Genomic DNA, 22576 nt, shown 5'->3' on the forward strand with positions numbered 1-22576 from the left:
TTCCTTTTGTTTCCTGTAAATATTTACCTTCCCACGTTTGATGCCCCTAGAAATTCAACAGTATTTTCCTTTGTCTTGTCACTTCTCTACAAAATGTATTCTTCTTTTGCTAACATGCCATATAAGCCCAAGTTTTAACCACCACTTTGAGTTCCTAATCACTGAATACCTCCACGTGTATGTACAAGACACACATTAATAAATCTCCATTTTTCTCTTGTTAATCCATCTGTCTTATTGCAGCTTAATCCCTGAGGTGAGGACACATGTAACATTCAAGGAACTCTGAGTACTTTCATTTGAGTGGGCTGTATTGAAAACAAAAATCAGTAGATTGTCAGACTTTCAGATGCATTGCCAAATGTAATATGCTCATTTTGAATAAAGCACATCCTTTGTATTTGCTTAAAACAGTGAGAGTTGATTGTTGGTTCTATTTGTTTATGTAATAGTATATAAAAGCATACCTATATATCTATATCTATATCTATATCTATGTCTATATCTATATCTATATATCTATATATATCTATATATCTCTATCTATCTATATATATCTATCTATACCTATATGGTGTATACACGATGCAGACAATATGATAGCAAATAACTAAAACTGATTTTAGAGTTTGTAATTTATATAACTATTCATCCTACATGGAAAATCTATCACCTGACATATTCAGGAAGAAACGCTTTAAGAATAATAGTTTTATATATTTTAAGATTTTTTTTAAATATCAATAATTTGTAGTTGAAGTGAAATTTTTAATTTTGTTTAAATTACATTAAGTTTATTTATTTATTTTGTCAGAGAAAAAGAGAGAGACAGAACATGAGTGGGGAAATGGGCAGAGACAGAGGGAGACAGAGAATCCCAAGCAGGCTCAGCTCTGTCAGCCTAGAGCCCAAAACGGGGCTTGATCCCACAAACTGTGAGATCATGACATGAGCTGAAACCAAGAGTTGGATGCTTAACTGATTGAGTCACCCAGGTGCCCCTAAAGTGAATTTTTAAAAAAACTTATACAGTGTTGTTATGAAAAAAGATAAGGACCCAGATACTATACCTGCATTCAAGGATATGTCATGGAAATACAGTATCTGATATAATATACGTATGACAATAAAAAAGACTCAGCAGGAAAAATTGTGAAGAGTTTTTCTTTTAAGAATTATTTCATCATAAAGGTGATCAAACTCCTACACAAATAAGCCAACTAACAAAAAGAAGGAAAATACTTTTAAAGATTTTTTTGAACTAACCGTCTTCCTTAAAGGTAATACATTAGCATTAGTTCAGGAAATGTCATTGTTACTTGGAGAGAGGTAGATGAATATTTATCATGGGCATGGTGACTCTAGTGTTATAGGATTAAGTATGGTGTATAGGTTAAACTTGTGACAGTAAATTTACATAGAAATTGTAAACAGTTCTTAGGCTTTCACTGCTATTTTACAAAAATGGGTGTAACTTTCAAAAACAAAAAATCTGTTGTGTTTCATCCCTCCCAACTTTTTTTGAATTCCTCAACTGTACCGTCTCCAGGCTTGTGCCAGATATTGTTTTAAGTGTCTATATTTTCTCCCTTTAGAATGCTACAATGAAATACATTTTAAAATGTATGGAGGAAATTCTTTTAAATATAGACTTTAAGAAAATTTTCATAAATTAGTATAATCATTGCATCATTTTCAGAAAATATATAAATAAGATAGAGATTCAATTAAGAAAAATTAGCTATTGCTTCATTGATTTTTCATATACTATTCCATAAACACATAAACTAACAATCTAATCTACTTGTTATTTTAAGCATATACAAGGACATGCTTTATTCAAAATGAGTATATTAGACTTGCAATGAAGCTGAGTCTGACTACTGATTTTCATTTTTTTCAATATGGTTTATTCAAATGAAAATACTCCGAGTTCCTTGAATTTTTCATAACTTCTCTTTAACCTCCTTTTCTCTTTTTTCTCTACTCAAAGAATCTCTACCAACCTTTTAAAGACTCTACTGGCTATCTGATATCTTAGAGAATTTTCTCTTGTGCCCATCCCTGCCGTAAACCAGACTTTAAGATCTTTCTCAGACTCTATATTGTGATTTTTAGCTTACATTTCTAATTAGCCAATAATATCCTCTATCTAGGAGAGAGATTGGTGCAAATTGATGCTAAACAAAGGTAATAACAATGAATGGTGAAGATACTTGATAAGTCCCCATAGTCTTCCTGCCTTGATTTTAGGCATTCCCCAAGATTCTAAATTAATTCTCTTCTCTTCACATTCTTCTCCTCTTTGGAAACATTACACATACCCATGAGTTCAATTGTCAAAATATATATATATATATATATATATATATATATATATATATACACACTTTAAATTTGTTATTTTGTTTTAGTGATCAGTACAATTCTTCCATCTCCTCAGAATTTTTATCATGCATTCCAAGTGACTGCAGGAATGTGTTTATCTGGAAACTCAAGCCAGCAGCTTGAGTGACACTTAGAGTAGATACTAAAATTTTATTATTTCTTATTCCTAAAATGTTGTTTTACAATAGGCCCCTGATCTCTTTGATGACGTGAGGAGTAAATAAGCAACTTTGTCATTCTCCAAACATGCTCTTACTCTTCACTTCCCTATACCTTTTAGTACTATAATCTCCCCCAAATTAGTTTAGAGATCTTGTAATCATTATCTACCTACTACACCCTTACCCCCTTGTAAACAAATTCTGTCATACCTAGTTCTCCAAAAGTACTTAGTGTGATTTCCTATTCTTTACTTTTCTTTCATGGTCATGCACATTTAGTAGAAATGTTCTGAACTTCAACCTAGAAAATCCTAACAGCTTCTTTCTTATTATTTTTAATGCTAACTATATAGAAGTTCTATATACTCTATACAATACAGTGTACAATATACACAATACTATATACAATGCTAACTATATACAATTGAATCTAAAAAATGTAAAGTGACAAATGTTTCTGAAATTTTGTTGTGATATTATTTTCTTTCTCAAATACATATGATGATTTTTCCATTACTTATTTGTTACCTGAAAGCCAATAAATAAAAGTTTAAAAATCACAGCAGATATGAAAGGAAGATGATCTTTTAAACTATTAAAAATAATATTTAGTAGCGATTTGGGGTCTTATTAATAAAAGTGTGGTGTATCTACACCCAGAAGACACAGAAAAATATTAGAATGATAGTTGTAGTAGAAATAAAGAAAAATGATCTCTCCAATATGATTAAATTCTGAAAGATGCTATTTCAAACTTATAATACATTGTGAATTTGAAGATAATTGCACTGAAATGAAATTTTCTTTCCACTAGTATCTAAGCTATCAGCTTTAAAACAGCTTAAACATTTTATCTGTATGTTTTGTAATTAAATGAATTTGGCCTGACCAATGTGATATAATTCAGGGTTTCTTATTGGCACACTGTAACTCAGTGTTTTTTTTAATTTTCAGGGCAAATGTGGTTGTTATACTATGAGATTAAAATTTATAGGCTAGAATCAAGAATCAAGAATCAAGAATCAAGAATCAAGAATCAAGAATTCTAGCCTTCCTACATCCTACATGGGGCAGGTTCATGTCCTTGATGGCTGTCAAATGTTCCAGGAAGTAGTTCTATAAGTTAAAGTTCTATTTATAATTATCTAAGACTTGAAACTAACTAAATATTAATATTATATCATGTATATATGTTATTTTTGCATATTTATTCTTAAATACACTTTAACATCTTGTAGAAGAATTTGCACCAATAATTAAGAGAAAGCTTTGTTTTATTTGAGATTAAATCAATATTTGTTTATATTTCAGAAAAATCATCTTTCTGATACCACCACCATTTGTGATATTTGAGTCACTCATAAAATACAATGAGATCAGTCTGTGTTTGTGGTCCTTGCATTCTCATTAATATTTGCTTAGGTTGAAGTATCTGATTACTACATTATGTTATCAGGCTTACTCAAGCCCAAATACTTATATTTTGAAATACAAATTACTACAATTTTATTTTTTTATTTAAAAGAGCATTTATTTTGTTTTAAGTTATATGCATTCTGGATTATTTCATGAATGGCTTTTTTTTATATTAATGAAAATGTTATGAAATATTTGCTATAAAAAGGGAGTAATGAAACAACATCAAATATTGGGGGAAAAAATGCAACAATAGGAACTCTCATTCATTGCTGGTGGGGCTGTAAACTGGTACTTTGAAAGCTACTTGGAAGACAGTTTGTCAATTTATTACAAAGCTAAACCTACTCTTACAATATGATCCAGCAATCACACATCCTGGTATTTACCAAAATGATTTGAAATCTTACATCCACATAAAAACCCTCACACAAATGTTTATGGTAGCTTTGTCAATAATTGCCAAAAAATGGAAACAACCAAGATATCCTTCAATAGATGAAAGAAGAAAAAGAAAACAAACAATGCATCATATATCATGAAATATTAATTCAGTGATTAAAAAATAATAATCTATGAAACCACAAAAAGACATGAAGGGATTTAAAGGTGTATTGCTAAATGAAAGAAGCCAGTTTGCAAAGCCTATATATTGTCATTACAACTATATGATATTCTTGAAAAGTTACAACTATTGAGTGAAAAAATAAGGTTTCAAGGAAGAAGGAGGAAGAAGTAAATATGTACTGCAAAGGAGATTTTATTTTTTTTTTATTTTTTTTTTAAATTTTTTTTTTCAACGTTTATTTATTTTTGGGACAGAGAGAGACAGAGCATGAACGGGGAAGGAGCAGAGAGAGAGGGAGACACAGAATCGGAAACAGGCTCCAGGCTCTGAGCCATCAGCCCAGAGCCTGACGCGGTGCTCGAACTCCCGGACCACGAGATCGTGACCTGGCTGAAGTCGGACGCTTAACTGACTGCGCCACCCAGGTGCCCCAGAGATTTTAAATCATGTGAAACTATTCTTTATGATATTGTAATGGTAGATACATGACATTTACATATGACAAAACCAATACAACTGTACAACACAAAGCATGAACTCTCCCATAAACTATGGACTTTTGTTAATAATAATAATGTATCAAGCCAAAACCATCCTGAGAAGGAAAAACAAAGCCAGAAGTATCACAATACCAGATTTCAAGATATACTACAAAGCTGTAGTAACAAAAGCAGTATGGTACTGGCACAAAAATAGACACATGGATCAATAGAATAGGACAGAGAGCCCAGAAATAGGTCCACACTTATAGGTCAATTAACCTACAACAGAGAAGGCAAGCATATCTAAGGTGGAAAAGACAGTCTCTTCATCAAATGGGATTGGAACAACTGGATATTTAAAAGAATAAACTAGACCACTTTCTACACCATATGCTAAAATAAACTCAAAATGGATTAAAGACCTAAATGTAAGAACTGAAGCCATGAAACACTGAGAAGAAAGCATAGGAAGTAATTTCTTTGACATCAGCCATAAAACCACTTTTCTAGATATGTATGCACAAGGCAAAGGAAACAAAAGCAAAAATAAACTACTGGGCTACACCAAAGGAAAAACTTTTGCACAGTGAAGGCTCAGTTGGTTAAGTGTCCGACTTTGGCTCAAGTCATGATCTCATGGTTCACTGAGTTCAAGCCCCATGTCAGGCTCTATGCTGATAGCTCAGAGCCTGGAGCCTGCCTCAGATTCTGTGTCTCCTTCTCTCTCTGCCCCTCCCCCACTCATACTCTGTCTCTTTCTTCAAAAATAAAACGTGGGGCGCCTGGGTGGCTCAGTCGGTTGAGTGTCCGACTTCGGCTCAGGTCATGATCTCGCGGTCCGTGAGTTCGAGCCTCGTGTCGGGCTCTGTGCTGACAGCTCAGAGCCTGGAGCCTGTTTCAGATTCTGTGTCTCCCTCTCTCTCTGACCCTCCCCCATTCATGCTCTGTCTCTCTCTGTCTCAAAAATAAATAAACGTTAAAAAAAAAGGTAATTTCATATTTTTTGTAATATAATGAGGGAAGCAGTACGATTTTATGATTAGTTAACAGAATATTTTTCAAGTTGGGATTTCGGGATTAGCTACACGTGGTAAATATCTCATGGGGCAGAGCCCTTTGGGGTTATCTGTTCCACTGAAAATTATCCTGCACCACTACTGCACAAAAATCTGCAAAGTATCATGTAACTCTAGTAGGTCTGAGAACTTTAAACAATAAGAAACAGTGAATTTAGCTAAGTACATTCCCCCAAACAGTGCTTGGATATTCTTCACCCCTATGTGACATTAAAAGCATGTGCCACTTGTATTCTTGCATTATTTCCACATTTCAAATATTTTGGACACATTTTACATCTGGATCTATTAAAGAATTCTGTAGGCAAACACTTTTCTTCCTCAAAGTGTCTTTCCTTTTCCTAGAAGTTATAGATTGTGTGTTAGTTGCTTTAACACTCTGATCCATATATTACTTGGATGAAATGCAGAGAATTTAAGTTACTGGTTTCCTATAGAAACATTTTTTCTCACTTGGAGTTCATATCTTTTACTTTATCAAGGAAATGAATTGAAAGTTTACATAGATATGGGTATGAAATGTAGGTTGATCTCACATTTCTCTAACATGATAAATGTCATAAAATAGAAGAAATTTAGAAACATTAGGTGGAAAAGTATGTTTTATACAATGTTAACATTTGAATATTTTTTCACAAGTTATGGAGAAATTTAGAAGTTTAAAGAATTCTTGATATTCAAAATACGTCTTTATAAAAGACTAAACTTTAATTTTATATCTTGGCTGACTATTTCTGATACAATGTTGACTTAGATTACACCAATTGGATCTTCATTATTATTGTTAGTAGTAGTATTAACAGTATAAATATTATTTGGTTCTTGTTTGACTGATAAAGTTAGACCAACACAATGTAAAATGGAATTGAAATTTGATCTCACATAGACCATAACAAAATGCCAGTAAGAATTTTCTTCACTACTTTTTCTTTATAATACCTGTACAATTAGTACTATGCTTAAAAGAAACTTCCTTAGGGATGAAAATCAAGTAGTTTATAACTATCCCGGAAGATCTTTGAAATGACCTTCTACTATCTTATAAAATATGCCCATGTTGGATTTTCCCTCAATATACTCCCACAGTCATTCAAGCTTTTCTGATTTAAAATTAAAATTAGTCATGAGAAGAATGTTCCCTTGAGAACTGTTATAAAAAAAAATTCCATTCACCTCACTGCCAACTCTCAGCTTCTACTACTTGGATTATCTCAAGACCTCATGTAAATTTATGTTTTTAGATATCTCCATATGGAGAATAGTTAATTTTGAAAATAAGGAAAGTCTGTGAACTGGCCTGTAACTTTTGTATGCTAGAACTTCTTCAGAAAAATAATTTTTGGGTAAGATTTTGGCAAATGTGAAGACATTCTATTTAAATCCAACGTGTTCAAAATTCTATAAGACATATTTTTTAAATCAGGAAGGTAATCTGGATATATGCTTAAGAAATTTGTTTAAAATGAGAAAGGATTTCTCACTGAAGAGTCAGAAAAAAAAAAACAGATATCTACCTTCAGTTTGTTGAAAGATCTTGTCTTCTTTCTTATTTTATATGTTGCTTACAGTATGGGTTAAGATGTTATGAGTAGATTTAGAACCAACAAGAGAGAAAAACGTATGATTTAGTGATTGAAGTAAGAAATGTTTAGGTTCAGGGGCACCAGGGTGGCTCAGTCAGTTGCGGATCCAGCTCTTGATTTCGCTCTAGGTCATGATCCCAGGGTCATGGGGTTCAAACCCGTGTTGGGCTCTGCACTGAGTGTGAAGCTCACTTAAGATTCTCTCTCACTCTCCTTCTACCCTTCTCCCCTGCTTGGTCATGCTCTCTCTCTCTCTGAAATGAAAAAAAAGAAAAAATGTCTGGGTTCAAATTTTAATTATACCACTTGTTAGTTTATTATTCTGGGAAAAATTAATTGATCATTTTGATGATTTTTAAAATATATTTAATAATACTTACCTCATTAATATATACATACATGAAGGTATATAATATATTACTGCTCTATCCAGTTCTCTCACCAAAGCCCCTACGTGTGTACAACTGAGGCTGTGAGAGCATCCAGTGAAGTCTCAATAGAGCAACAGACTCATATTGCCCATATGTGAATTAAAATGCAAGGTCTTTAATATTTTCAACATAAGGGCATTATGTGGTATGAGCAAAGGACAGAGCCACGTACAGAAAATTAGATTCAAGTAATAAAGGATAAGGAGAGAAGGCTCCTAGACAGTTCTCTCAGAGGAGGCTTCTGAAAACTGGGTGGTGCTCTCTGGAGATCATTGTACTAGAGGTGGGTGTTTGGAATTTTCTATCACATTGTTCGTGTAAGAATTCTGTGATGAATAAGCAAATAGAAACATGCAGAATCACCATCTTTGTTTTGTGCTCCAAGGCCTACTCTCTCAGGCAGAAAAGAAGAGCTTTACCAGGAGCTAGTGACTCAACCCTCCAGAAAAGGATCTAAAACACAAAAACAAAATAAAAAAAAAATGTATGAATAATAGAAAAAAAATAAATAAATCGCATGGCACATGAAATGTGCGACCAAACAGGAAAATCATGACCTATAATTCCACCAGTAACTAAAACAAACAAACAAAACACAAATGAAATAAGTGCTTCTATCATTCTATCGTTCTGAAATATATTGTTCAGTAAAAGTCTGGATAAAAAACAGTTTATCAGAGTATTGTGTAGCACAAATCATGTGACAGTTGTTTTTTTTTTTTTTTAAGTGTGATCTTCAAAAAGAATCACCAAAAGGCTGAGTAAATTGTGTTTGTCTCTGAGTAATGGAAATGAAGGGACTTTCATTATTCTACATCCTTTTGTAAATTGCACTTTATACAAAATTTTATATTTTGTAATTAAAATCAGAACCAGTGTACATCGAGATCAACTCTCTTATATTTTATAAACTATTTATTTTGATATTTTATGCGCTCACATTCAGCAGACAACACAAGAATTAGTTACTAGAGTTAAGCACCTATGGGTTCTGATAATGGATTTGGCAAATTATATCAGCATCTAGCTCTTGATTTCATAAACAGCGATAATAAAACATGTCCTGTTCTGTTTATGGCAGATGCAATTTGAAAGGAGAAAATAGAATGACATATGTGAGAATTCCTTGAATGCTACATAACTAGTAACTCTCTTGACTAGCTTATCTGATGAATCAGAAGAGTGACAGGATGCTAGAAAGAGATTATATTTAAACTGTTTAGATCTGAAGAAAGAAATTGTTGATCACTTGATTTACTGAAATTCCTTTTTAATCTATATATGTGAATATGCTTTAAATGTAAGCCTTGTTTTTAATTGAACTAATTCATGTTGAAAAAATTGTAAGCAATGCATTTAAAGGATTATAATAAATTTCATTTGAAATAAGAACGTGTTGGGGCACCTAGGTGGCTCAGTCAGTTAAGCGACCAACTTGTGCTCAAGTCATGATCTCAGGGTGCATGGGTTCAAGACCTGCGTAGAGTTATGTGCTGACAGTTCAGAGCCTGGAGCCTGCTTTGGATTCTGTGTCTCCCTCTCTCTCTGCCCCTCACCGGCTCGCATTCTGTCTCTCTCTCTCAAAAATAAATAAACATTTAAAAAAATAAAGAAAGAACTATCTCAGAGTTGGAAGATCAGTGTTTGAAATATTGAAGTATTATTTTCTTAATTAGCAAAGTAAATTAAGCACATTAAAATATTTGGCAATCTTTTAGTGGTCTTGTATTTTGCAGTAGAATAGAAATGAATTTAATTTAAACAGAATATGATGAAATTTAACATTATTAACTTTAATAAATTAATAATTATAGAGACGAAGTATGTTTTGAAAGTAACATTACTAGTTTTACTTTTACAAAATTCAATATTTTTGAAACTATGCATAATTCATTTATGCAAACTAGATGTATGACATTAGACAAAAGAATTTTTCATTTAAGTATATGATTGGTAAGTGATGATATTCTGGTACTCATTATTTTAACATCTTATTTTCTAAACATCTTGAAATAATTTCCTTCAAATTGTAATTCAAAACTCAATATGCTTTGAGTTATATCTTTGCATTACAATACTCTCTAAAGTTTGATGATTTGTAGGGGAAACATTAACTCTTCCTTTAAAAAAAGCAATGGATTTTCAGCTTAATGAAAATCATGATTTGGATAATCCGATTTCTATTAGTTTTACTCAGATGAAATGCTAAATCATTAGAATGCTTTTATTTTTACTGCTATTGATTAGTTTCTAAGTTCGTCTAAGACAGGTTTAAGCAGCCAACTTGCTGAATGTAATGACAAGTTTGGGTTAGGCAGTTAAATATTCAATAAAAAAAAAAAATCCTTGAAGGTCCACAATTCAAACAAAGAATCTTATTGGAGAGAAGAGCTTTGATGTTACCCTAGAGACAACTTAGCATTTGATGAAATTGTGCTTAACATTTGTTTTTGGATACTCTACATATTCAAATTGCCTTGCTCTAAAACACTAAAGAAAAGATTTGAAAATTGAAAACACCTGGAATTCTTAATTAATGATTCTTGGCACCTTCAATTAAAATACAAATAAATTCATAAACAATGGAATAGAATTGTGCTAAAAATTTGATTTAAAAGGTCCATATTTCCATAAATTTGACTTAAAAGGTCCATATCTCCATACCCTCTTGTCTATTAAGGTTTTACCTCTTTAAGGGATGAGTAAACTGTCAGTTCTCTCATTTTCCAATTGTCATAGTTGCCTCTTACAAGGAAATTGAGTGGTAATTTCAGGAAAGACCTTAACAAAGTAGTGAATTTTTTCATGAGTATCTAACACATAGTTATTCAATATATAAAGAATGAAAAAAGAAACTACAAAAACATTGATAAGAATATTGTTGACATCCAATAATGATTTTAAGGTGAAATTAAAGAACATGGGTTCGGAATTTTCTTCACTTCCATATTTCCATTAGATGTGAAGATTAAGAAAATGATTGTGCACAATATCTTATTATGTGTTGTTAACTCATTTCAGCTCTGTGTATTCTTTTCACAACATGCAGTAATATGACAGATATGTTGCAAAGGGTGTTTTTCTTCACATAAAGCGTATTTTTGCTCTGTGCATCAATGTTGGCACCATATCTCCACAGAAAATTTTGAGACATAGAAGACAAGTAGAAAGACAGTCACAAAAAATGAAAAACTCAGACTCCTAATAATGCCTCAATTTTTAAAGAAGTCAACTATGACTTACTTTTATTTATAAAGTAAATGTCTGCTAGTAAACTACCAGTACTCTACCAGTAAAAATGTGTTAAAATATAAATTTTATTTATTCTTTATACAAAAATATTCATTGAATATTTACTATGGGATGCTCACATATTTTGCATCTATGTAGAATTAAATGATAAGTTGTATATTAATTTAACATTTACTCAATTAAATGCCTAACATAATCCAAATATTATTCTTGTAACTGGAAATATAACAGTTTTTAAAATGGTCAACAATGTCTTTTTTCAGGAAGGTTGCTTTGAAGAAGGAAGCCATAAAATAGAACAGATGTAATACATTGTATGTGAAGTGCTGATAGGTACTATGGAAAAACATAATAATAAAATATAAGGAGGATAGAATAGCAGCAAAGAAGTGGTTGTGAAAATTTAAATAGGGAGGTCAAAGTAACGAAAGATAGAAAGGGACTCATGCAGGTAAACTGTGAAAAGGCATTTTAGGCAGAGTGAGAAATAAATGCAAAGACCATGGATCTGAATGTGCCTGCATACTCTTGCTTGAGGAAGAGCAAGAGACTCTTACACATGAATTTAATAAATATGCCAAGTTCCAAGTATTCCCTTTCTACCCAGACTTCCCCATTAGCGTGCAAACATGGCATTATCTCTCCCACCTTTGTGGGGGGGGGGGGGACAACAACAACAACAAACGTGTTATTTTGAAACATGATTAATTTTAATATGTTTACAAGGAAAGAGTAAATTCACCAGCAGAAAAAAAAATTACCAAAATTAACATTTTACAGATTTTTAGTCTCAAAGCACAATACATTTTTCATAGAAACAAATATATCACCATCATAGGTAATAAGAGAAATAAGAGAAAACGAGGCAGGTAATAGGTTGTGAGTTCCTGGAGAGGAAGCAAGCTAGATTGTGTATACCCTTATTATTAGCCTTACCACCTAAGACAATGGGCTTTTTCTTAAAGAGGTATAGGTAGTGCCATTGCAGGGCACTGAGCAGAAGAATATAGTCTGAAGAATTTTCTTTTTTTTTTTTTTTTTTCAGGATCACTGTAATTGCCTTGTATTGAATAGATTAAAGGGGAATTGAACAAAGTAGAGGGAAAACCCCTTCTGATATTTGCAACAATCTTAGAGAAAGAAAACGACTTGAACCAAGTCTTGAGAGAGAGGTAGCATGGTTTATGGGTACAGGGAAAAGAAGAGAGGTGAAAGAAATGACCTAACAATTGGAGGACTAGAGAAAATGCTTACTAAGCTATGGAAGACATTGGAAGGAGGAGATATTTTGTTTATTTGTTGTAAGCAAGGGAAATCGGGAGTTTGGGTTTTGACCAGTTTCATATGCCTATTAGATTTTCAAGTGAAATGTCAGTTGAATATATGACTTTTGAAGTGATCGCAAAGGTTCAGCTAAAAATATCAATGTATGGATTATCAGCATGCTGATATATGAAACTATATATGGGGGAAATATGTGGTCCAAGACTTAGGGCCTTAGTCACACTGTTGTTAAGATTAGGAAAGTTGGGGGGGCGCCTGAGTGGCGCAGTCGGTTAAGCGCCCGACTTCCGCTCAGGTCATGATCTGTTTGTGGGTTCCAGCCCCGCGTCAGGCTCTGTGCTGACAGCTCGGAGCCTAGAGCCTGCTTCGGATTGTTTCTCATTCTTTCTATGCCCCTCCCCAACTTGTGCTCTGTGTCTCTCTCTCTCAAAAATAAATAAATATTAAAAAAAAAAAAAAAAAAAAAAAAGGAAAGTTTGGGAGAAAAACCCTAGTAGCCTGAGATGGAGCAGCCAGCGATGCACAAGAAAAAACCCTTCACATCAAGTGAAGAAACTTCAAGGGAAGAGAAGAGACACGGTTGTGTCCAATGCTGCTAATAGGTCAAATGAGAAGAGGTCTGAGATTGGATTGAGCAGCAGGGAGGTAATTGGTGAACTTGACAATGGAGGTTTCAGTGGATTAGCAGCAAAAGCCTCACTGAAATATTTTCAAAAGAAAATGGGAGAGAATTTGAGACAGTGAGTGGAAAAAAGGTTTCAGTTAGCTGCAAAGGAAAGGAGAGAAATGCAGTGATTGCTGAAAGGAGGGTCAAGAGGGTTCTTTTGTTTGTTGTTGTTGTTGTTCCCCACCCCACCCCCCAAAGGTGGGAGAGATAATGCCACGTTTGCATGCTAATGGGGAAGTCTGAGTAGAAAGGGAATACTTGGAATTTGGCATATTTATTAAATTCATGTGTAAGATCTGAGGTGTCCTGACTGGGGCTCCTCTTTCTCTGGCCTCGCCCGGCCTCCATAGCATCCAAAGGTCAGGCAATAATCGCCGCTGTCACCCTCAGGTTACAGGGAACAGCTGGGGTAGCCCAGCGGGGCGGACGCATTGGACCGGAAGGCCCTGCGAGGGCCAACCCCACTGGACTTCTTGGTGCCTCTCTGCCCCAGCTGGAGAAGGTGTCGCTGCCCGCCACGACTTCAGCGTCCACTTTTAATTTTTTTGCTGCAGCTACTCAAAAGGCCTCTTACCTACTGCCAGTTCCCTACTTATGCGCTCACCCTGGCCTCTGCTTTGCTGCCCCAGGCCTCTTCCTAAACCTTCTCAGCTGAACTACTTCAGCTCAAGTCCAGGATGGCTAGGAAATGAGAGAGGTAGGGAGACAAAACAAATAAATCTTCCAGCTGGTTCTAGGAGAGACAATTCTGGGGTGTATGCTACAGAGTTCCTCCATGGTCGAGGGGACACCAAGTCCAGATCCCTAAGAATTAAAGGGCTAACTCCCTCTGTATTTGCCTTTTCCACTCCCTAGCTCCCTCTCGCCCTGCCCCCCTCCCTTGCTCTCTTTCCCTGCTCCCTGAGTTCACTTACCATATGAAGTACAAGCACCCAGGCCTTCCCCCTGGCTCTGTGTTGCAAGGCACTCAGATGAGACAGTGTTCAAGGATTTTAATTGCAACATTATTTAAAATGTTAAAAATACAAAGCCAGCATTTAAAACAGTGCAGGACAAGTTAAACATTATTGAATATTATGTATTCAATTAAAGTTAATTCAATGTATTCAATTTAAAGTCATTAAAATATTTTGGAAGAAAATATAAAATGTCTCCAAAAGCTAAATCTTGGGGTGTATATATGGCTGTATTTTATAATATTAATTCTTTTCTTTAATTAAAAACAGTTTCTTAAGTAATTTATACCATCTTTGAAAACATGAAAATACAGTAATTGTTAGGTATGAAGATAAATACCAACAGCAAAGCATAAAATACAGGAAGGAAGACTGTGTATCCCTTTTGTTGCCTGCAGGCAAATTGCACAAATGATTGGGTTTTAAGTAGTTCAACAAATACAGTGAAAAGAATAAATATATTTTAAGGACCTGGAAGGTAGCAAACACTGTACCAAAAGGATAAAAAAACAAAACAAAACCTAAAGTAATAGCATCTTTTAAAATTTTTCTGCTTATTTTTCTATGTGTAATCATATTTGTAATATGATTTGTAATCGTTTGTAATGTGTAATGACCAATATTATTGAAAATAACTACCACACGTTGATAGAAGTGTATGGTAACACTCTCTTTTTCACGTAATATACATGCTTACAGCCTTTTTGTGTGCTTTCGTTCACTGAACAGACATCCACATTTATTTAATCACACTGATGTCTTTAAACTTTTTTTTTTTTCCTTCTTAGTTGATGGTTAATTTAGAGGCTATCCCTAGATCTAAATCATTTGCACTGTTTCATTCTGTGCTTATTACCTAGTGCATATCTATGCCATACATCAAATTTAATGTTTTTATGAGGGTTTTAATGCATTACTGGAATAATGACATGTTAATAAAATTTACAACATTTTATTTTATTATATAAATGGGTAATCTCCTACCAACATGTTACAAGAGAAATCCTTACAGTCTATTATGTTAATAAAGATATAAAATCTCCAACAGAAAATGGACTATAACCTAGAATAAATAAATAAAAGATCACAGAGATATATTTAACCATTTTATTTCAATTACCAGTAAGATGCTTTTAAAATTTAAGAATGTTGGTTCTTATAGGATCTTCATATTCTGGAGATTTAGATGATATCTTTAGGACTATAATGGCTCCCTTCTAACATTTGCAATGATTCCATGAAGATTTGAAATTTCTATGGAATTTCTATTCGAATTTTGAATCTGCTTATAAATACATTAAAAATTTAAGTATAGTTTCCTATTTTGGCAAAACAATGAATTATGTTTGAAAGTAAGACTGAAGAATATTATTATAGAACTTCATGAAATAATGAGTTCATTAATTTTGTGCTGTTATTCCTTGATTCTGAAAACATTTACCAAATACCTTATATGCGCCAGGCACTGTTTTGTTTACCAGGTTGCAAGAGAACTCAAGCCAAAGTTACTGCCTTTAATCTAGTGAAAGGAGACCATCTATAAAGTAGAATTAGAGTGACACCTGGGTGGCTCAGTCAGTTAGGCATCCAACTCTTGATTTCAGCTCTGGTCATGATCTTGTGGTCATGACCTCCAGGCTTGTGTTGGGCTCTGCGCTGATAGTGCAGAGCCTGCTTTGGATTCTCTCTCTCTCCCTCTCTCTCTGCCCCTACCCCCTCAAAAAAAAAAAAAAAGCAAAAACAAAAAAGAAACAGAGAATTAGAAAACTATGGGACATCAAATGGAGATCCATGTTAGGGAGAAAAGAAAGGGAAGGAAGAGGATGAAATGAGGGTGGGAGTAGCACTACAAGTTTAAAGAGAGTGGAAAGGGACACTTCACTGACAGTAACCCTGAGAGAGAAAAGAGAGCCAGCAGTGAGGAAGAATGTTTCAAAGAGAGTACCATAGCTCTGAGGTGAGACAGGAGATGATCTGATGTGTTTGAGGATTAGAAATGAGCTTCGTGATTTTGGAGCAGAGTCAGTGAGAGAGAGGGGAGCTACGCTGAAGAAAGACTGACGGATACAAGATTCTGTAGACCACTACAAGGAGTGATCTGCATTGGAGACTCAATCCTTTATCAGAGTCCTAAAGCCACAAGACAGTCTTCTGTATTTCCAAAATAGAGGCTTGGAGTATCTATCATGTAAGCAGAATATTATTCCTGAAAACTTCAGAATCTCCATTAAACTATAAGAAACAGGCAACCATGATAATACAGACACATGAATATCCCCAAGGAATGTCAGTATCTATAATTGCTTTGAGTTTCTTGATCCAAACCATTTGCTAGCATATGGAAATCGGGTTTGTCTCTTGATCCAGGAAGTTAAAGTGTTATTAAATTTAATGGATTTCTAGAATTCCAATTCATTTCCATTTGTTATTGTGAAGACAGCTTTTACTTAAACTATTAACTTTGACAATAGCAATCTAAAAACTAGCACAAATTATGAATTTGCTAAAGCATGTTGACTCATTGCAGATCCCAGCAGGAGATATACATTTAGCATGTTATGTTAACAACAGGGAACAGGAGGCTGACATTGCAAATGTGGCTTCATTATATTTGTTAATAATTATTATTCAATATTAATGTCAATAGTTGTAAATATAATGAAACTTACATAAATAATAGCTATGGGGAGGGACAGAGAAAGAGAGAGGGGGAGACGCAGAATCTGAAGAAGGCACCATGCTCTGAGCTATCAGCACACAGCCGTACACGGGGCTCGAACTCCCGGACCTTGAGATCATGACCTGAGCAGAAGTTGGATACTTAAGCGACTGAAACACCCAGGTGCTCCTGTGACCTCATTTTTTTAATAGCAATGGTAAATATGCTTTAAATGAATGTTTTATATTACAACAGCTTTAGATTTACAGAAGAAATTCCAAAGATAGTAGAGAGAATTCTCGTATGTCCCACACTCAGTTTCTAGTATTATTATCTTATACTAATTATGATACATTTGTTACAATTCATAAGCTAATGTTAATATATCATATTAAATAAAATCCGTATTTTATTTAGATTTCCTTAGTTTTCACCTACTGTCTTTTTCTGTTCCAGGATTACATGGAAGATAGATATCACATTACATTGAGTTACTGGTTCTCCTAAGGCTCCTCTCCACTGTGACAGTATCTCAGACTTTTGTCATTTTTCATGACCTTGATAGTTTTGAGGAATATTGGTCAAGTATTTTATAAATTGTCTCTTAATTATGATTTTTCTGTTTTTTTTCTTTTTTTAATTTTTGTTTTGTTTTGTTTTTTAGAGATTAGAATGGTATTATGATTTTTTTAGGAGAAAAACCACAAAGGTAAAGTGTTATTTACATCACATCATATCAAGAGCACTGTTATGGATGAAATGTATCTCCCTCTCCCCAAAAATAAAGTTCTAACTCTCAGTATCTCAAAATATGTGATCTTATCTGTAAAGAGGATTGTTGCAGATGTAATTAGTTAAGTTAAAGTGAGGTTATACTGGAGCAAGTTTGGCTTCTTTTTTTTTTTCAATTTTTTTAATGTTTAATGTTTATTTTTGAGAAAGGGAGAGAGAAAGAAAGCAAGTGGAGGAGGGTGGGAGTGGTGGTGGGGGGGCACAGTATCCGAAGCCAACTCCAGGCTCTGAGCTGTCAGCGCAACACAAGGCTGGAACCCACAAACCACGTGATCGTGCCCTGAGCCAAAGTCGACCGCTTAACTGACTGAACCACCCAGGTGCCCCTAGCGTTGGTGTCTAATCCAATATGCCTAGCATGCTTGTAAGAAGACGGCCATACGAAGACAGAGACACAGAGAGAACGCCATGTGTTGAGGAAAGCAAAGACTGGAGTTATGTGCTCGAGTCCAGCTCCAGCAGGTCCAGGGGTTCCTGAAGGATGAACGGCACTGGCGAAAAAGTGAAAAAAAGTAAAGTAAAATAAAATAAAACAAAAATAAAAATGAACGCAGACAACAGCAATGTGTTGAACTGGCCGCTTTATTGTGGCAAACATGGCGTTATATTTGCTAGCACTTTCCTTGTAGCGTACGTCATCTGTGTTTTCTGGCATTACCTAACTCTAAAATTGTTCCTATGTGTAATCACCCTTTAAGGAATAACATGGTTATTTTCTCATAACGTTCCCTCCTGCCCTTTGCTTATTGATTAATTTCTTCATATTATTTTCATTATGTATCTATGTTTATCTATAATCTATAAAGCATTTGTTTTGCTGTTTTCATGAAAGGTCATCTATCTCTCAACACCTCAAGTGGAACAGTTTACAAGGACATGACCTCTTAGTTGTTTCCCTGAATCTCTTGTGGCTTGAGGAACAAAAGTGTTCGCCTCGGTCCGAGGTGCCAGGAGGAGGCCAAGAGGGCCTTAAGAACCCAAGCCTTATACATTCTCAGAGAGACAGTGCACCTAGGAACTAATGAACAATTCTGTACTTTAACCTACTAGGTTCAGTCATCATCTGGAATGCCTCCTGGGGGCCAAGTGGGCCTAGGGGTTGGAGTCACTTGTGCCCATAGATACACTCCTTTGTTGCCAGAGTGGGGCTTTTAAATCTGTTTATTCCTCCTTTGCTGGCAAATGTATGAGGCTATCCTTCCTTTAGGTAGAGGAGTCTTTATAGGGGGTGGCAAGGGCTAAAGGTAGGGTCACACAATTTCCTCGTGGAACGTTATTTTCTTTCCCCAATGGTTCTTTTCCCAGGGGGCCTATCGAGGGCAATTCCCCAACAGACAATTTGCTGGAAGCTGAGCTATCCCGGCCTGAGTAGCAGGGCCCGGGCTATGGATGGATTGGTGACTGCGGACCACCGACAGTGAAGCTTCTGGTACTCCCGCTTTTAGGTAATTTGGCTTTAAAACTACCCGGGGTATTGTCTGTTGGGGAATTGCCCTCGGCAGGCCCCCTGGGAAAAGAACCATTAGGGAAGAAAATAAGGTTCCGCAAGGAATTGTGCGGCCTTACGTTTAGCCCTTGCCATTCCCCATGGAGACTCCTCTACTTACGGGAAGGATAGCCTCATACATTTGCCAACAAAGAAGGCCCGTAAAGGAGAGACATGGATTTGAAAGCCTCACTCCGGCAACTAAGGAGTGTATCTCTGGGCACAGGTGACTTCAACCCCTAGGCCCACCTGGCCCTCCAGAGGCATTCCAGATGATGACTGAACCTAGTCGGTTAAGGTACAGAATGGTTCATTTGTCCCTAGGTGCATTGTCTCTCTGAGAATGTGTGAGGCATGGGTTTCTAAGGCGTTTTCGGCCCCTTTCTGGCACCTCAGACTGAGGCAAATACATTGTTCTTCTGGCCTCATGTCGTAAGGAGGTCATGTCCCTGTAACTGTTCCACTTGAGGTGTTGAGAAATGGAGGGCCTTTCACGAGAACAGCAAAGCAAATGCTTTGTAGATAATGGGTAAACGCAGATGCATAATGGAATAATGTAAGAAATCAATCAATAACCAAAGGGTATGCGGGAAAATTAGGGGAAAATCGCCATGTTATTTCTTAAAGGTTGTTTACACATAGGAACATTTTAAAAATTAGGTAATGTTAGAAAAACACAGATGACGTATACTACAAGGAAATCACTAGCATATATAATGCCACGTTTACTACAATAAATCGGCCAGTTCAACACACTGCCATTGTCTGTGCCCATTTTTATTTTAGTTTTAGTTTTTTATTTTACTTTTTTTATTTTTTAGTTTTTTATTTTAGTTTGTTTTATTTTCACCGACGCCGTTCTTCCTTCGGGAACCCCTGGACCTGCTGGAGCTGGACTTTGGCAACAATTCCCCAGGTACTTTTATTAAGGCCAAATTACATAAAAGCGGGAGTACAAGAAGCTTCACTGTCTGGGGGCCGCCCTGCAGTCCCGATCCATCCACCGCTGGGGCCCTGCCATCAGCCTGGTTGGATAGCTCGGCTTCTGGCAGTTATGCACCTGCAAACCAAGAATTGTCAAAGATTGCTGGAGACACTAGAAGCTAAGAGAAAGGCAGGGAACAGGTTATCCCCTAGAGACTTGGAATCTTCAAGAGAACATGGCCCTGAAGATACCTTGACTTCAGATTTCTAGGTTTCAGAATTCTGAAACAATACATTTATTTTATTTATACCACCTGGCTTATAATACTTTGTTACAACATCCCTGGAAATATATACAGGTACATACTATTCACATAACTTATCACTGTTGATGTTGACCTTGAGCACCAAGCTCAGGTAGCGTTTGTCAGGTTTCTCAAATGTAAGTCATTCATTTTTTTTCCCCTTATCTATACTGTACTTTTTGAAAAGCAATCACTATGCACAACCCACACTAAAGGAATGAGCATTTCTGGTCCACCTCCTTGAAGAAGGGAAAAATACATAAATATTTTAGAATCCTTCCATATGAAAGACTTGTCAAATCTCCCTCATTTATTTTAGTTATTCGTTCAATCAATCAGTGGGTTGTATCATTATAAACTTATGGAACTTAATTTTATATTTTTTATTATAATCCAATAATACATTATTTTGTGGCTCATATGATTCCATTTTTGACCATTAGGTCCTTCAGCCGATATATAACATATGTACCTAGCCTTGTTGTAACTTAACTAATTACATCAGCAAGAACTCTATTTCTGAATGAGATCACATGTTGAGGTACTGAGATTAGGATTTTAATTTATCTTTTTGGGGCACTCATAACAGTGTCCTTGATATGATATAATAAAACTAATGCTTTACTTCTGTGGTCTTTCTCCTAAAAAAACATAATCCCATTCTACTCATGAAAAAAACATCAGACAAATCCCACCTAAGGAATGATATACAACATGGACATATGTAGATGTAGTGATATAAACTCTCTCTATATGTAGCAATTGCATGAAATATTTTAAGCATTATTGTAACTCTAAATCACTTATAATTTCATATATTTTTTTCTTCTTTGCCAAGTTTCATCACCCTTCATTAAGAATCTCTGACATCTAGGGGCACTTGGGTGGCTCAGTTGGTTAAGGCAACAACTTTTGGTTTCTTAGATCATGATCTCACAGTTCATGACTTCAAAGCCTGTGTCAGTGCAGAGTCTGGGATTTCTCTCTCCCTCTTCCTCTGTTCCTCCCTAGCCCTCTCTGTCCACCCGCACTCTCTCTCTCTCTTTTCTCTCTCTGTCTGAGAAGTAAATAAACATTTAAAAAAAGAATCTCTGATATTTAAACTTTAGTTCCAAGCTTAAATTTCTGCTTCAGAAGATTCTATTATCCTTTCTATGGAATTATAAAATCGTTTCTTAACTAACATGCTGTTCCTAGGTCACATAGTCACTGGTATTGCACTAAAACACCACAGTGATCATACCACAGCCTTGCGGAAAAATGTTCACTGCCTTTCCGTCACCACTTAAATAAAATTCTACTCCCGCTCAAGGTTTATATGATCAAGTTGCATACAGAATTTCTATTATCACCTCTCTATGCTCTCTTTCCCAATTCTCAAACATTAGTGAGTAGAATTTTCATATATATACCAAGTTGTGTATCTTTTCATATTATTCCCACTATCCAGAATACACAGAGCACACAGCCAAATGTCTGAGTCATATGTATCTTTTCCAGACAGGAACAAGTATGGTTTACTTGATAAAGCCTCTCCTAAGCTTTCCAGTTAGAAGTTATCTCTTGTCCCTGAACCATCCCCACCCCCCCCCCAACATTTGAGTGTTTCTCCTTTTACACACCAGTCTTGATCTTATCCATAAATCTATGATTTTTGAAAGCAGAATACATATGTTAGCACTTTTTAAAATCCTCCACTGCGCCTACCATGACATCATCCATATTTAGTTTTATATTTATCATGAATTCATGCGGCATAAATAAAAAAAAAGAGATTTTTAATCTTCTGCTAAATTGACAAAATTTACAGACCTTTTTCTTTCTCAGTTAAATCCAATTACACAATAATTTATTCAGTATCTCCTCTATATTCAGGTTTCCATCTTTAGCAAACCATTTAATGGAGTTTTTCTAACTCAGGATAATTTATAAATCAGATATGATTTTAACCCCATTTCCTTCTTCCCATTATTCTCATATTTTAGTCTGTATTTGCAGTAATTGTTTTTCTCTAAGTGCATAATCATACCATTGATTTGCTTGTGAATGTTGCACTCATTACCCTTAACATTACTCCTTTTCAAAGTAAAGGAAGGAGAACTTCTCCAAGAAGCCAAAGTTAAAGAAAAGTCTTTAAATCTAGAGA

The sequence above is a fragment of the Lynx canadensis genome, chromosome B1 (genome assembly GCF_007474595.2).
Source record: "Lynx canadensis isolate LIC74 chromosome B1, mLynCan4.pri.v2, whole genome shotgun sequence".
In the NCBI taxonomy this organism is placed as follows: domain Eukaryota; kingdom Metazoa; phylum Chordata; class Mammalia; order Carnivora; family Felidae; genus Lynx; species Lynx canadensis.